Source organism: Pinus tabuliformis, chromosome 3_1 (assembly GCF_031772625.1).
Source record: "Pinus tabuliformis cultivar Carrire ecotype Pingquan chromosome 3_1, CPIR1, whole genome shotgun sequence".
Classification (NCBI taxonomy): domain Eukaryota; kingdom Viridiplantae; phylum Streptophyta; class Pinopsida; order Pinales; family Pinaceae; genus Pinus; species Pinus tabuliformis.
This window is the reverse complement of record NC_142301.1, coordinates 187,490,277-187,505,762: the sequence shown is the minus strand read 5'-3', so window position 1 is coordinate 187,505,762 and position 15,486 is coordinate 187,490,277.

The window sequence follows — 15,486 nt, the reverse complement described above, 5'->3', positions numbered from 1 at the left end:
CTCACATCTTTCTCAGTATAGATGTGGTGCATACATAATTGGGGATCAATCCCTTTCATATCTGGGTAATCCCAAGCGAAAGCCTCTTTATATTTTCTAAGGAGTTGAACAAGTCTCTATTGCTGGTCATCAATCAGGTTTTTATTAATGTTTAGGAATTTCCCTGGCTCAATTTCAATGGGTTTGCTATTATAAATAATTTTTGTTGGTATTATTTAGTCATTGATATCTTTTAAGGGATCTTCTTCAGTTTCGTTATCCAGGGCTGCTTCAATCATGTGACATTTTAGATTAGATATGGCATCTCGATGATTAATGTAAGTGTTGATAATATCATCTTCTGTTTGATTCTTAAATTCAAGAGCATCTGCTACAATTAGTGGTGATCGAATGTTTTTAGTTAAATATATTACAGGTTGTTTCCTAGTTTGTATTATTGTTAGGCTCGGCTGAGCTGGAGGATATAAAGCTAGATTCATCACATTACTTCCTCTTGCTATAGTCATACTGCCTGTTCGACAACTTATATAAGCATCTGCGGTCACTAGCCAAGGTCTTCCTAGAATTAGGGGATGTCCATCTAACCAGTTTCTAGGATTAATAATCAAGAAATCTGCTGGGTATTCTCAAGAATCTACAGACACCATTACATCCTGTAATGTCCCTTCTGGTTTGACAACCGATCGGTTAGCAAGTTCCAGCAAGGTCGTAGTTGGATCTAAGGCTGTAATGCTAAGTTTTTGACAAGTTGTTATTGTGAGAACATTAATGGCTGCTCCTAGATCAACTAATGCATTGGGAAAGGAACATCGATTTATTTGTAATGTGACTCTAGGGTTTCTTGGGTCCTCATATTTCACCGATGTTTCTCTGCCTGATAATAAATCAGACAAAATTTCGACTATGTCGACAGTTGGGGTTGCTTCTATTTTCCTCTTAGGATTTTTAATACACAATTCCTTAATAGTTTTTGCATAAATTGGAATGTCCTGAATAGCCTGGAGGAGGGGTATTTTTACACAAAGATTTTTTAATTCTCCCAGAAGATGGAAATTAGGATATTCTATTAAGGAAGGTATAATCAACCTTTCTGGGAATGGTGGAGAAGAGGTAATAGTTTGATCATGGCTCTTATGTTTAACCATATTCTTCATTTGGGGTGTTTGTTCTATAGGTAAAGGTTCTTCTAATTGTATATTTTTATCCCCCTCTGACTCAATTATCCATCCAAACCTCAATTTGAGTTCATTACACTCTCTCAACTGAGTTTTTGACTCCAGCCCTTCAATAATTTGTACCGATTGGATTGTTCTATTCTTGGGATTCGAGTTGAGTTGGGCTGGGAGTTGTGGTCATAAATTGGTTTGAGGATTCTTTTGCAATGTGTAAGGTGCTGGTAGTGTAGGTTGAGGCAGAGGGATTGTTCCTGCTGGCTGGTTTGTGGGTATTTTCCAGCTTGACTGCCAGTTTTGGTTTTGTGAAGTGGAGGGTGGTCATTGCGATGGATATCGATTGTTCTGCCAAAATGGTGGAAAGTAAGAGGAATTTGGCCAACTATTGTCCTGATTTGATTGATTAGACCAAGATGGCATAGAGAATGGTTGTTGTGACCAATTAGGAAAAGGTGGCTAGTTCTGCCATGTAGCTCTTGTGTATTGTTGAGAATTATATTGCGAGGGTTGAAAAAATGAATATGGGTCGTTAGGCATAGCTGTTTGTCATGTTTTCCATTGGTGACGCTGATTTAAGAGGTAGACTGGTTCTATTTCTTCCTCTACCTCCTTGAAGACCACTTTTAATCCTGGGAGAGATGGGCAACTTTATGTGGCATTATCTTTAGTGCATGTGGCACAGGTCTGTACCATATCCCGTGGGCATTCTTTATGACTATGCTTCTTCCTGCATCGAGGGCAAAAGATCACGAGGTTCTGTTTTGGTTCAGCCTACTTCTACTTGGCTTGCATGATGTCTAACTATGTTTTCAAAGTTCCCAGGATATCTGTTTTGAAATCCTCCATTAGGTTTTTGATTTCTGCATGAGTAATGCTTTCGCCAGAGATTTTGTTGTCCTTGGTGGTCATATCACATTCTGCTGGTTTCAATCTCATACTGCCTCTTGAGCACCTGATACACAAATTAATAATGTTAGCATAGTCTTCTTGATATTTGTCACCTTTACCCATAATATTTAATGTCTCTATCCATTGGTCTTTCATCCCTTTAATCAGTGTAATTTTTAGCACATTATCAGGCAAAGGCAGAGTTGCATAGGGAGTTCTCTGGAGGTTATATTGAAAACGCTCCACATACTCTTTCAACGTTTCACTAGGTCTTGCTACCATTCGGAATATTTCATCTTTTAGTTCTCTAGATCTACAATAATCTTGATATTTTTTAAGGAAAGCAATTTTCATTTGATCCAATCATTTATAGTGCCCCCACCCAATCCCATAAACCAACGCGGGGCTTCTCCTTCTGAAATGGAGGGAAATAGCTTCAATTTCTAGGGATCGGTGGTGTAATCATAACCATGACATAGGACGTCAAATTCAAATAAGAATGCATCCAGATCTTCTGAAGTGAGTCCATGAAAGGTGGGAATATTTTGTAGAGGGATAGCTTTCATGGGGGCGTTGACAGTTGTGTCAGCAATAGGATACTGTAATGTAGAAGTCTGGGGTGCTTGTGGATTATTGGCCATTTGGTCAAAGATATGCCAGTACCCTTCTGGGATTTCTAGAGCTAGAGAGTTATCCCTGGGTTGTCTAGAAGAGGTGGGAATGATCCTAACAGCACTCGCTTGATCTGGGACATTGGGTGTCCTCTGTTCAATTACTACCTGAGGGGATCTTGGTTCCTCTATTTCCCCTGTTTCTCCTCCTCCTTCATGAATGTTACAAGAATTCCCTTCTTGTGAGGGAATTGGTCGCGAATTTTCAATGTCTTGAAAACTCTACTCAGTCCCTTCAGTTTTACTATGAACCTCAGCGTAGGATACAGATGGTGAGCTTGTGGCTCGAAGGGAGATAGTAGGTTGTCGGGAAGCAATGGTTTGGGGTCCTACTGATGGCTGAGATTCATCTTTTCTTAAGATATCGTCGATAAAAGTTGATCATCCAAGGGTCACCAGTCCCTTAGATTTTTTAGGTTTGGGATGTGGAATTGTATTGTTTTCTGGTCTTTTCTTCTTAGTAATTCATGAAAAAAAAATTCAAATGTTTACTTCTACCTTAAGTTCCTAGCAATTCTGTTGGAAAGCAGGCAGGGGAGCAGGCATTTTACTACTCCTTACATAGGTTCTTACCTTCCGTTTTTAATACCCAGTTCTCTATCAATAGACAAACATCAAACACCTACTTCACTTTTTTGTAATTGTGCTGAAAAGCGGGTGGAGGAGAAAGCACTTTACTTGCTCGTTACATAGGTTCTTACCTTCCGTTTTCAATACCCAATTCTTTCCCAACAGGAATTATCAGATATACATCAGTCTTTGATAAATGGCGACACTCTCCCTGGCAGCGGTGCCAAAATGTTGGTTGATAAAAGGTGCCTTCTAAAAATCCTATTTACCCCACATTAATCATTAACCCGACCAAGTCCTTTTATTCTAAGAGTGTACATAATGTGTGCATGCTACAAATCAGAGAGTAATGTTTCTTAAAATGAAGTATAGGCTTTTAATACAAGAGTAAACGGATGCATCTAATAAACTAAAATTGAAATATTTAAAGGAAATATAACATCTAAACTTCAAGACTCAATCCTCTACTAAAATTGTAATCAATTCTCACACAAGCAATTCAACTAACAATAGCATCAGTTGAGAGTACAGTAGCAATAACTCATCTCTTCTTAGATGATTTAATCTAAATCAAACTCAATCTCTAGTAAACAATCCAAATATCAATGATATCAATTTGAGAGTTCAATAGCGATAACCAAACTCTTAGAGTTGATTAAATAGATCCGAATAATTATCTAAGTAACTTAATATGCAATTAAGGTAAACTGAATCAAACGACAGTGCTGTAAATCATATAAAGCAAAGATATTCCTTCAATACAGGGAAACAGTAAATAGCGAATAAGATAAAATCACAGAAAGCAGGAAAATTATCAAACCTATCACACTTGCGAGAATCGGTAATGTATAACACAAAGAAGAAGTATAATCCACCAAAGGTCGGGCCCTTAGCCACCAACGAACACTGCTGAGCTAATTCAGATAATATGAGTGAAAAACAACTCAATTATATATTAATCATTGAACTTAAGTAACATTACAATATGATCATATTCTCTCGATAGCCAAGTCTGTAAATTAAAATTACAATATGAAATAACAGAGATCCCCCTTTCTTCTTACAATCATCTTCTTTTATAAAAACAAAGGGTAAAAGATAAATGCAATCCCTCGGGATCTCCTGATCCTGAGGGATTCATAACTGATTGTTAACTTCAGACACCTTTCCTTTTTCGTGCTTATCCTCCTGATTCACCCTCAGCCTTGTCCGCAATCGACGCGTTCCTTCCTTTGTTTGTTGGTTTTTGTTGTTCCATCGTTAGGGAACAACAATTGTTCCTTTTGTCGCTTTCCTGCATAAAGAAGGGTAAAAGTTAGCTAAATCGTAACTGCAAATAATTCATCTGTTTCTTACCATAATTCCTCAATATATTAGCACATTAAGATATGGAAAAGATAAGAATCAAGGAAAAATATGATGAAATTAATAGTAAATACATACCCATTTTGTAACTCAACACTTTGTCAAAGGGAAAACTTGAGTTCCATAGAGGAAAGACAGGGGTATCAGATAATCCCTTTCTTTTTTAGAGGAATTGTTGAAAATGCAACAAGAAAATCTAGTTTTGACTTTGCCTTGGCCAAACTAGATTAAAATTTGAATTTCAATTTCAGTGAAATGCTTGGAGGTAGTTAACTGAGGTGATATGACACTTATCATTCATTTAACTCAGATAATTCAAGTAGGAGACACTTGAGTTCAATTTATTATTATTGATTTCTAATTTCTAGTAATTTGTTTTAGTTAATTTGAGTTATTGTGAGTTTCACTATTTCTAACTATTAGAGAACTAGTGGAGGGTTCCGTAGAGGGGTGTGTGTGTCATTGATCAACCAGTTAACTCATCAATCAACCCATAATAATTGATTCATGGAGGAAACTTGAGATACCCAGTTGAGATTGGAGTTCAAGGGAAGTGTACTATCAGTTGTAGATAATTCTAAATTGTATTGGTGGTGCTTGCAGTCAGAGAAGGGCCTACAGGGATTGTGCAGTTTCCCTAATTAATAGGGGATAATTCCTTTTTTAACAGCACAATAAAATAGGGACTTGGGTAAGTAGGAATTTGGTTAAGTATTGACTAGAGCTAGTCTGTGAAGCAGTGAGATAGATTATAATAGTGTGGGGGTTGCTCAGGCTTGAGCAAGCATTGTTTTCCTCTCTATTTTCTGATTAATGCCATACATATAGGAAGGGGTTTTGAGAAGTTTATTTCCCCTAGATAATTCTTTGTTTTTGTGTATTGATTCATGTTGCATGTTTATGATTTCATTTCTCAATCGTTAATTGCTTTCCATATATGAGTAGAGTATATTCAAGTTTTATGTTTTAGTAAAATACATGAGCAGTTTGAATCTACATAGGAATTTATACAAATAAATTCAACAATCCTATCATGATATTGAAGATGATAAACTTGATGACTTTGAAAATATGGGCCTTTTTCAAGTGCAATTGATATAATAAAGAACTGAAGCACAAAAACACTAATTTCATAAACCCTAGTTTGAGGTTGTTTAGACCGACATAACCATCAACGAGAGTTGAAGTGCCTCACCATCCTGAAAAACGCTTGAATCCTCAAATGATATATCATCATATAGTGGTGGTTTTGTAAGATCAACATATGGATGCATATGTTCATTATATTTTTTGATAAGAAAATCAGTAGTGAATATATTTCTAGTTTGATCAGATGTTTGATTATTGATAGATTGGTTGTCTGAAAGCTCAGATAGAGTCAAATCCACATAATGAGACTCAAAAAAATACTAAGTAATGTGGTTTCCTAACTCGCTTATAGTGAAATGCATGATAGCACCATATTACACCTATTGACAATCTACACAAGCTAACCAAGAATCAAAAGGATTTGAAATAATGGTTGTCCACTTTCTTTAGCAAACAATTCAGGGTGAAAAGTGTATGGTATCAAAATATTTTGAAGATGATATTTCATCGGATGGGATGGTGTTGAGGTAAGAATCATATAAGGAAATCCTAATTTTAGAAACCCTAATTTGACCTCGTTCGGGGATCTCATCAAGATCGTGAGAATCTGGCATAACCATTAGTAGAAGCTGAAGTGCCTTGATGAGTACTTGAGCGGTCAAAAGGTTTATCATAAAATTTCGGTGGCTTAGTGAGGTCAACAAGTGAACATGAGAAATCATCATCAGAAATTTCATAGAATACATTGTTTATAGCACGACAGTTTTTGAAGCCACCAATTTGGTCAAATTGGGCATCTAGTACATGAGACTCTTCAAAAGTTAAGAATCGTGATGAATCAATCAGAAGACCATCTTGAATTTTCCGAGAAGTAGGGTATTATTCTTCACCTGTTAGAGAATGTTGATTGAAAAAATCATGAGCCAGTGATCCGGATTTAAGCAGGAACGCAATAGATTACAGAGATAACCATAAATACAGAGATGCGATAACCATAAAAACAGAGATGCCGCGGAAATAATACTTCATTTCATTAATGGAGAATACTGAAATATGCTTACAAATAGAAATAACCCAGCTAGGGCGATGGTAGCTTATCTCTAAGAAGAGGTGTGTCGGCTACATGCCTCTGAACTCTTTCGAACTGTGTTTACAATGAGGCTCGAAGGCCTATTTATTATTGAGAAACAATGGAAAACCCTTCACATTCCAAAACCTAACCCTAGAAGATGAAACGCCAAATTGTGGGCCCCGTTTTGGGGTGAGTTGGACAACCAACTTCCCGGGGTCACGAATTGGTCGTATTATCTCCGTTTGACGTGCATGATAGCCCGTTGGAAAGATCTCTCCGAGGACTACGACAGGAAAAGACGATTTTTATCAAAAAAATCGCTGGCGGTGGATTTCCCAAAAAACGTCGTTTAGGGCCTCAAAACGGCTCCGGAAGTTTAGGACCCGAAAACTGCTAAAAATAGTAAACTATGCTATAATTAAGGAAACAGAAAAAACTGAAAGAGACATTTGTGGGGGTCCAAATGGGATAGGTGGGTGGCCACCAACATCCACCTGGATCAAGGTGGGTGGCCACCAACATCCACCTGGATCAGCCAGGGATTCAATATCGTCATCCTTTGATTGTCAAACATCCCCCTCAGGTAGGTGCTTTTAATAAAACCTAAAAATATTAAAATAATTTGGTGAAACCATTGTTGTATCATATTCATGGAACAAATTAGGGTATAACAGATGAAAAGGTTTAGGTGAAGAGGCCTCAGTTTCATCTAGATTTAGTTCAAAACTCAAACCCTGGACATTGATGTCAGCTTGAGAAAGAAATGAATCAAGACACATACCATGTTATGTGGAATTGATTAAGTACCCATTGTCATCTAGTACAAATACTTTTGTTGGGGTTGTGAATGAAGGAGAGTGTAAAGGATCACTGGAACAAGCATCACTATGAACTAAATCTAATCCAAGATTTCGATTCACCAACAAAGAATTGACTCATGTATCGTACTCCATGGGAAGGATTGCCACTTTAGAATAATGGTCAACAAATGAAGGAGGGATCATAATATGAGGAGATCTAGGGAAAAATTCAGGACTATGAGTAACAGGCTCATGTTGAATCTCGCCAGCAAGGAGAGATTCCATTTCAACTTGATCCTCGGGCTTCCCAATTCAACAAGATGTATGAGAGGTTTGGGATCCTTACCACTTTATTCATTTCTTTGCAAACACTCTTCATCATATAATTTTTTTATGAATTAAATTTCATTAGGTAATGAATCAGAAGGAGGATGAGAAATTTCACATGAAATAATTTCCTCCTTGGAGGCTTGAGTATTTTCCTGACTCACAGAAATAGGAAATACCATATTAGGGATAAGGTTTGGTGAATTTGTAACTTGTATATTATCATGATGATTATTGGAATCAAGATTTGTTTCAGATTGAAGTTGTTGCGGAGAAATGAGAACCAACCGCTATAATCTTTCATTCAAATACATCCAATCGAAATCTCTCTTCATAAATTCACAAAAACATGAACAAACCTAGCAGGAAAATTCTCTAATGATTATTCAGGTTTCATTCTAAGCTTATTTATCCTTTTAAGCACATCTTGAATAGAGTAAATGTCAATGGCTTATCGAAGCTTACTGATGAGTTGCTTGAACGAATGGATGGAAGTTGTTGGCAACGTGTGGCACCATTTCTTGATGATACCTTCAAGAATGAGGGTAAACAACCTCCCAATAAAATCCTTACGATGTATTCTGTTAGAGTGACAGAAATGGATAAATTGAAGCATGTGTCAAAATATAGTTGCCTGACCCTCAGAATCAAACTTCAACTTTGACAAGTGATAGGCTATTTCCACGGAAACTAAAAGATTAACATTTTTAGAAAATAAACCTGGGATAGATATTTAGGATGGAGCAACTTATAGATATGAAACTAAATTGTAGGCTCCAAGGGCTTAACATGTCATCTGTCCCTCCTTCTAGTGACAAAATCTGTTAACGATTTTTGATGTCGCCAACAGCTAGGGGTTCTTCTCGGTGTGAAGTGTCAATTAGACCTCGCACCATTTGGGATAAGTGCCACATCTCATATGCGGTCTTGACTGCCACCATGAATGTTTCACTCTTCATTTTCAAACAAAAAGATGTCAAAGTGAGGGAAAGAATGAAATTCCAAGATAATGGGACAAGGTGCCAGAAGATTGACAGACTGCAAAAAAAGGTACAAGAATTTCACAACAACTTTAAGAAGAAATATGCCATGAGAAGGATCAATGAGAAAAAATTGCTTCAGACATACATAAAAAAGAACATGCTAGAAGATAATTACAAATTATTTAACAATAGGTCATCGAAATGGTGTGGAATATGTATGCACATATTCAAAATCAAATATACATGCAATAGTTACAAACTAGTCCATAACATATTTTCGGTTTGAAAGCACACATACAAATACAGTGAAAACACTAGACATTAGATGCAACCACTATGAGTAAGCATGGGAATCAATGCTAGAAATGAAGAAATTCTTATTATTGTTGTTGCAAATACAAGTACACATCTTGTAATTCACCAAAGCCCAAAAATGGAACATGGGATTCTTATACCATTATCCAATGCAAAACCCTAGCCTCACTACAACTCACCCTACTAGCTACCAAGAGCTAAGTGCCTCTAGCTCTCAAGCACAAATAAACTATATACTACTAGTCCTAGCTCAAGTGCTAAAGTCCTCAAAAATTAGGCATGAGGGTATATTTATAGAAATGAGGAGGGTGAACTCTCCTCTTCTCCTACAACCTTTCATCTACCCTCACAACTCTTGAACTTTTTTATTCCTTGTGGTTGCAGTCACACTTCCTAGTCATAGTCACCCTTGTCGTCATAATCACAATTTATAATGACAGCCACAATTTCAAAGTGTGACTTGGTTTGGTTGCATGCGATGAGAATAATATTAGTCACAAGTCGCATTTGTAGATGGTTGTGAGTAAGTCGCAAATCAAATTAGTATAGGCTAGTCACAAGTTGCATCAATAGAGGCTAGTTGCATGTCACATCAGTAGAGGCTAGTCATAAGTTGCATCATTAGAGGCTATTCACATCTTCAAATCACTATGTTGGTTGCAAATCTTCTTCATAGTGATGGTCGCATCTTGAAGTCACAATGTTGGTCGCATCTTCAAGTCATAGTGTTGGTTACAAATCCTCTTCATAGTGTTGGTCACATTTCCTCTTCACAGTGTTGGTTGCATATTCAAGTGACAGTGCTAGTCGCATCTTCAAGTCACAGTGTTGGTGACTAAAAATGTGACTTATGGCCTAAGGGAGGAAGATGGTCAAGTCTAGTCACAAGTTGCAATGATAGAGGGCGGGTAATGGCTATTGGTGATGGAAAGAATGATTAAGGTCCAGAGAGTATTTTTCATGCTCAAAGTCTAAGTTTTTATCTCACCTGGTAGTGGAAAAGGGTGAATTTTCAAGCCTAAGAAGAAATTGCATCATTTTCTATAGGTGTAGTGATTGTGAGGAAAGGGATCTTGGAGAATGAGGGTATAGGAGAGATATGCAAATGAATAAGGGTAGATAGTCTAGGTGTAAAATAAGAAGGGGAAATATGTATTTAAAGATAAAGTTCAGGGGATATGAAGGGTCATTGAAGCTGAAGAGGCGGGGATATGAAGAGACACATGAACAAATAACAATCACAAAACATAAGGATAGGGAGGTTGCAAATCACAAAACCAATGGCTAGTCACAAGTGAGAAATCTAGTGACTAGTCACAAATTTCATTTGCAAGGCCATGTCACATGTAGTAATTGAGACTTCAAGGGACTCACGGGGTGAGAGTGGGTCACAAGTTGCATAGAGAGGACATGTCGCAAGAGAGGATGGATTGTGAGGTCATGCAGAAAAACAGGTCACAAGTGAGAGTAGGTCACATAGACCACTTACCTTCTTGGATGCGATCTTGCAGTTACATGACTAAGGAATGTTCAATCACAAATTGCAACAAGAGGTAGATTGTAGGTCACATAAATAGATTGGTCGCAAGGTATCACAAGAGACTAAGTCACAGGAGCTGTTAATCTATGCAACTGCGAGTGCAACCTAGAGACTAGGGGTATGATAGATATGTTGCAAGGAGAGTTAAAGTCACAAGTTGCTAAAAGGGTAGATGTCGCAAAAGGAGAGTTCGCAAGGTCGCAAACGAAACCAAGTCCTAGAGGTTACTATCTTTTCTAGTTGTAATTTTGTGACTAAGAAATCTAAGAAAATAGCAAATCGCACAATGGGTTAATGTTATTATTGGTGGATATGCAACTTGATAGAGACTGAGATCAATGACTAGGCAAAGGACTTAGATCTTTCAGATTTTAGGGTACAATTTTCTAAGTTCTAACTAAACCAAAAATAAGTAAATAGGGAGTGAAACTCTAAGAGGACATTGGTAAAGGATGGTAGAGAGAGTCTAATGTAGGGGGTTCAAATTCATTATTGCATGTGGACACAAGTGTGGATGAAGCCCGATTGACCCCTGCGATAGTATGCGAACATCGAACTATAGATGGCTTGTTTTGCATCTTATAAACCTTGAGATAATGATGTATGCTTCTTGCTATGAGTTGCATCTTGATGGTGATGAATCTTCTGATCTAGTTGCAACCTTGTCTAAACCCTGAGACATACAAAAACACACATAAATACACAAAAAAGATACTTTGTACATAAATAAATAGGCATGGAATAACATCATTGCAAGATCCAAGGAAAAATGAATAAATGCAACTTCCCTAAACCCTAGTGTCGAGGACGAAGCACGACAGGAAAGCTTAGATAATGTGCTTATACAAAAATTGTAGCTTCGATGACGTCTATGTTATTAAAGGGATTTGACCATTATGAGAAAAAGAGATAACCATTAAGACCTTAAAAAATATAGGGGGACCCAAAACTCAGATATACGAAGAATAAATTTTGGGTGTTGTTGTGGCAACTACAATAATTGGTGAACCACGAGTAGAATTTTTGGATGCATTCACAATATTTATGCCATGGTTTTTAGATACTTTTAGATTTTTCATTGTTAAACTTGATAAGAAACCACCAAAAATTAAAATCCTTGAAAATAACTCATATTGAGGTGAATAACATATTTACCATCAATTACTACCCACCATAGTTTAACAAAATGTTTACATAAAAATGAATAAGAGTAATATGTAAATAAATACACTTGTATCTATCTATACATTACACACAAAAAATGTAAAACCTTCTACATAAACTCCTCAATAAAAACATTATCACTACAATAAGAAATTATTATTCTAGCTAGGTAGAATTGGATTTTCCATTACCATAATGCACAGTTACAATTAACAAAATACCTCAATTTACCAATCAGTAAAACCTAAATTGGTTGGATTCTAAATCTCAACACTAACTTGAATTCAATGTTTTTACTTTAATTTAGCTATGTTTAAACTAAATGGCAGGTACTAGGTATTATGTAGCACTTGTTAATTTACACATTGGCACCTCAATTAATTTTTCCATATAACCAACTTGAAGTTTTGTATAAATATGGATGCATAGAAAAAGTAGTTTCATAGAGTACTTTTATTACCTAAAGTTGTCAATTGCCACAACTCAATTGTAATTGATATTTATTGAAAGTAGGAAATGCCCCTGTTCTAATAGGGAAACTCCCCGTTATAGTGCTGGAAACTCCTCTATTTTCTGTGACAGTTGAGGCAACTCCCCTATAGTGGTGGAAACTCGCCTCTACCTTGTAGTTGAAATATGGTATTGTATTTTTATTGAAACATGTGTTTTAAATGCTACGAATATTATTTCCATATTGAATTAATCTAATGATAAAAATATATTTTTCATTTTTGAAAGTTATTTGTCTAAAATGAGATTGGTACTTATTGATTTACATATTGGCAAACTGAAAATGATGAATTTAAGTGTATGTGAGTGAGAGAGGATGGAGGTATTGAGAAATATTTTTAAAAATTATGAAAATCTCCCCAACCTTACTCTACTTCTCATATATAGGATTAAAATTAAGAGAATTATATATTAAAACATAAAATAAAAATCTTATATCATTTAAAAAAAAAAAAAAAAATCCATGTAATTGTATAAATATGGATGCACAGACATAGTAGCCTCATATTGTGTTTTATTAGGTGAAGTTGTCAATTGGGGCAACTCAGTGGTAGCTTATCCTTGTTGAAACTAGGAAACTCCCTTGTTTTAATGGATGCAACACTCGTATTTTTCTATTATATTTCTAGCAACTCCCGATAGTGGTGGAAATTTTATTGTAGTTTGTTGGTGAAACATAGTTTTATTTTTTAATTGAAATATGTGTTTTACACACTACAAATTTTATTGTCACTTTGTGTAGTTTTTTATATTTGTTTATAAGATTGGCATCCATAGATGCCTATTTCTTCTTTTCTCTATTTCTTTCATAATTGAGACAAGGCCATTAATAACCACAAACAACACCCTCTTGTTAGTGTGTACATCCCCAATTAGGTAGTTGTTTTATATATTAACCATTTTCTGTTATATTTATTATTATTGTATGGCTATAGTGTATGATTTTAACATGAGACTACATAAGGAAAAAATGAATAAAAATGACAAAATAGTGTCTATATATCCCTACGAGTCATGTGCCAATAAGTAGTAACAAACCATTTCAAAAGATACATAAGTCAGGGACACAAAAAATATAACAAAAATATGTAGTGGATACCAATTATATGAAAAGACGACTAACAAAACAAAAAGAGATTGTTTAAGACAACTATGCATTCAGACTATAAAATCTCGAGTAATCACCATTCCAGCCTTAATATAATATTGATTATCAAAAGATAACAATATGCAAATTGGTTAAGGTCTTAGAACAAATATATAAAAATGTTATGTTTTATAGATTGGGAACTTCAAGCAAGCCTAATAACGAAATTAACAAGATGGCTGCACCGCAGCTAGTCCCTGCATTGAGCAGGAAGCATCTAAAAGAATATTATATGCTGCAACAGTTCCAGGCTTGGTTTCCACCCCACAACTTACGAGAGCTAAACCGCTTTATGGATAAGGCAGTTTGTATTGAAACCATTCACCTATGAAGATTCAAGCAGGATAAGGCAGTTTGTATTGAAACCATAAATCGAAGACGATTCACCTATGAAGATTCAGTCATGATATGAAATCAAGCTTGTAGGCATATGACTAAGCGTTACCCTCATCTTTGGGTTGGCCCCTTTTTAGTTTAGTCGAAAGATTTGGTGAAAAGAATTCATACATTCACCAGTCATGGCAGTCAAAAGTCTTTGACAGAAGGGCCATTGCCAGCCAATTGCCTCATTACCAGCCGGGTCATTGCCAGACAGTCATTGAAGGGCACTGCTAGCCAAGTCTTACCGGGAAGTCCTATGGTTCACTTACACTAAGTAGCTTGTAACTATTATGGAAAGTTCTGTTACACCCAATGTGATAAGCTAACAGAACTAGTTATGTTTTACATGCTATGATTACCATTACAGTGGAATAGCAATATCCAGTGATTACAGTAACATAACCTTTGCATAACTATGGTAATCTTAACCTTATGAAGCTAATTTGAATACAGTTAAATCGTGCTTAAGCTATAATAATATCAGTACTCATTTGATTAGGGAACAAATACGATCCTCTAGTAATGCCAAACTACTTCTCCCGTCAACCACTTTATTTACATAACTAACAACTTTATTCTTGCGTTCGTATAACTTGTTAAGATAGAGTTGGTTGTACGCTATGATAGCAGTGGTTTCAATAACTATAGTATTTTCCCCAGTATGTATCCATCGGTCTCTACAAACATGAATTTCCGCAACATACTTTTAAGAAGTCCTCGGTCTTACGAACAGATGTTATTCAGATCTTATACGTTTCAGAAGCAGCTCTCCATGCTAGCACGAAGATGAAAGCATGGTGAGCGTTACATTCATTTGGGCATACATAGCGCACTTCTTTGATGGTGCTGGATCAACAGATGAAACAACCGCCTCTGCTCGCGCTGGGGATTACGTATTAGTAACTGCTTCTTTCGTTGCGAGGCGATGAACCACCGGTAGTAAAGGCGGAACCGGAGCCATTTGACTTTGATCCCATTTCCACTCTCCCATAGAGTGCAGACCTTAGATTTGATTCCGCAACTTTGCCAGCTCAAAATCAAAATCATTGTCATAGAATGATTTCAGACTGCAAGATATAATCATTCATTCGGCCATTTTAGCGATTCGAACGACCTGGAGATAAAGATTTGCATATTAGTATCCATTCTTCGCAGAGATGCGCATAACGGGTACCTTGTATGAAATGCATTGTTGCAAAGTAAGACCAAAAAGAATTTAATGATATTAAGATGCTCGGATTTTCTTATTCTCCGTATTTTTATTTTTAGTTTGAGTTTTACATTATAGAATGATCGACCACAGAAAATCTTAATATAGGGACTGTTGTGTTCTTGTAAAAGAATTAAATGCTACTGTTAAAACCACTGCGAAATTCAGATCTTGGAAAATCAATGAAGACATGAAGCTTGAATAAGAATTAAGGACTTCAAGACTTCTAAACGCAAGAATATGCCTATTCTTGGAAAATTTCAATCTCTGTAAATACCTTGT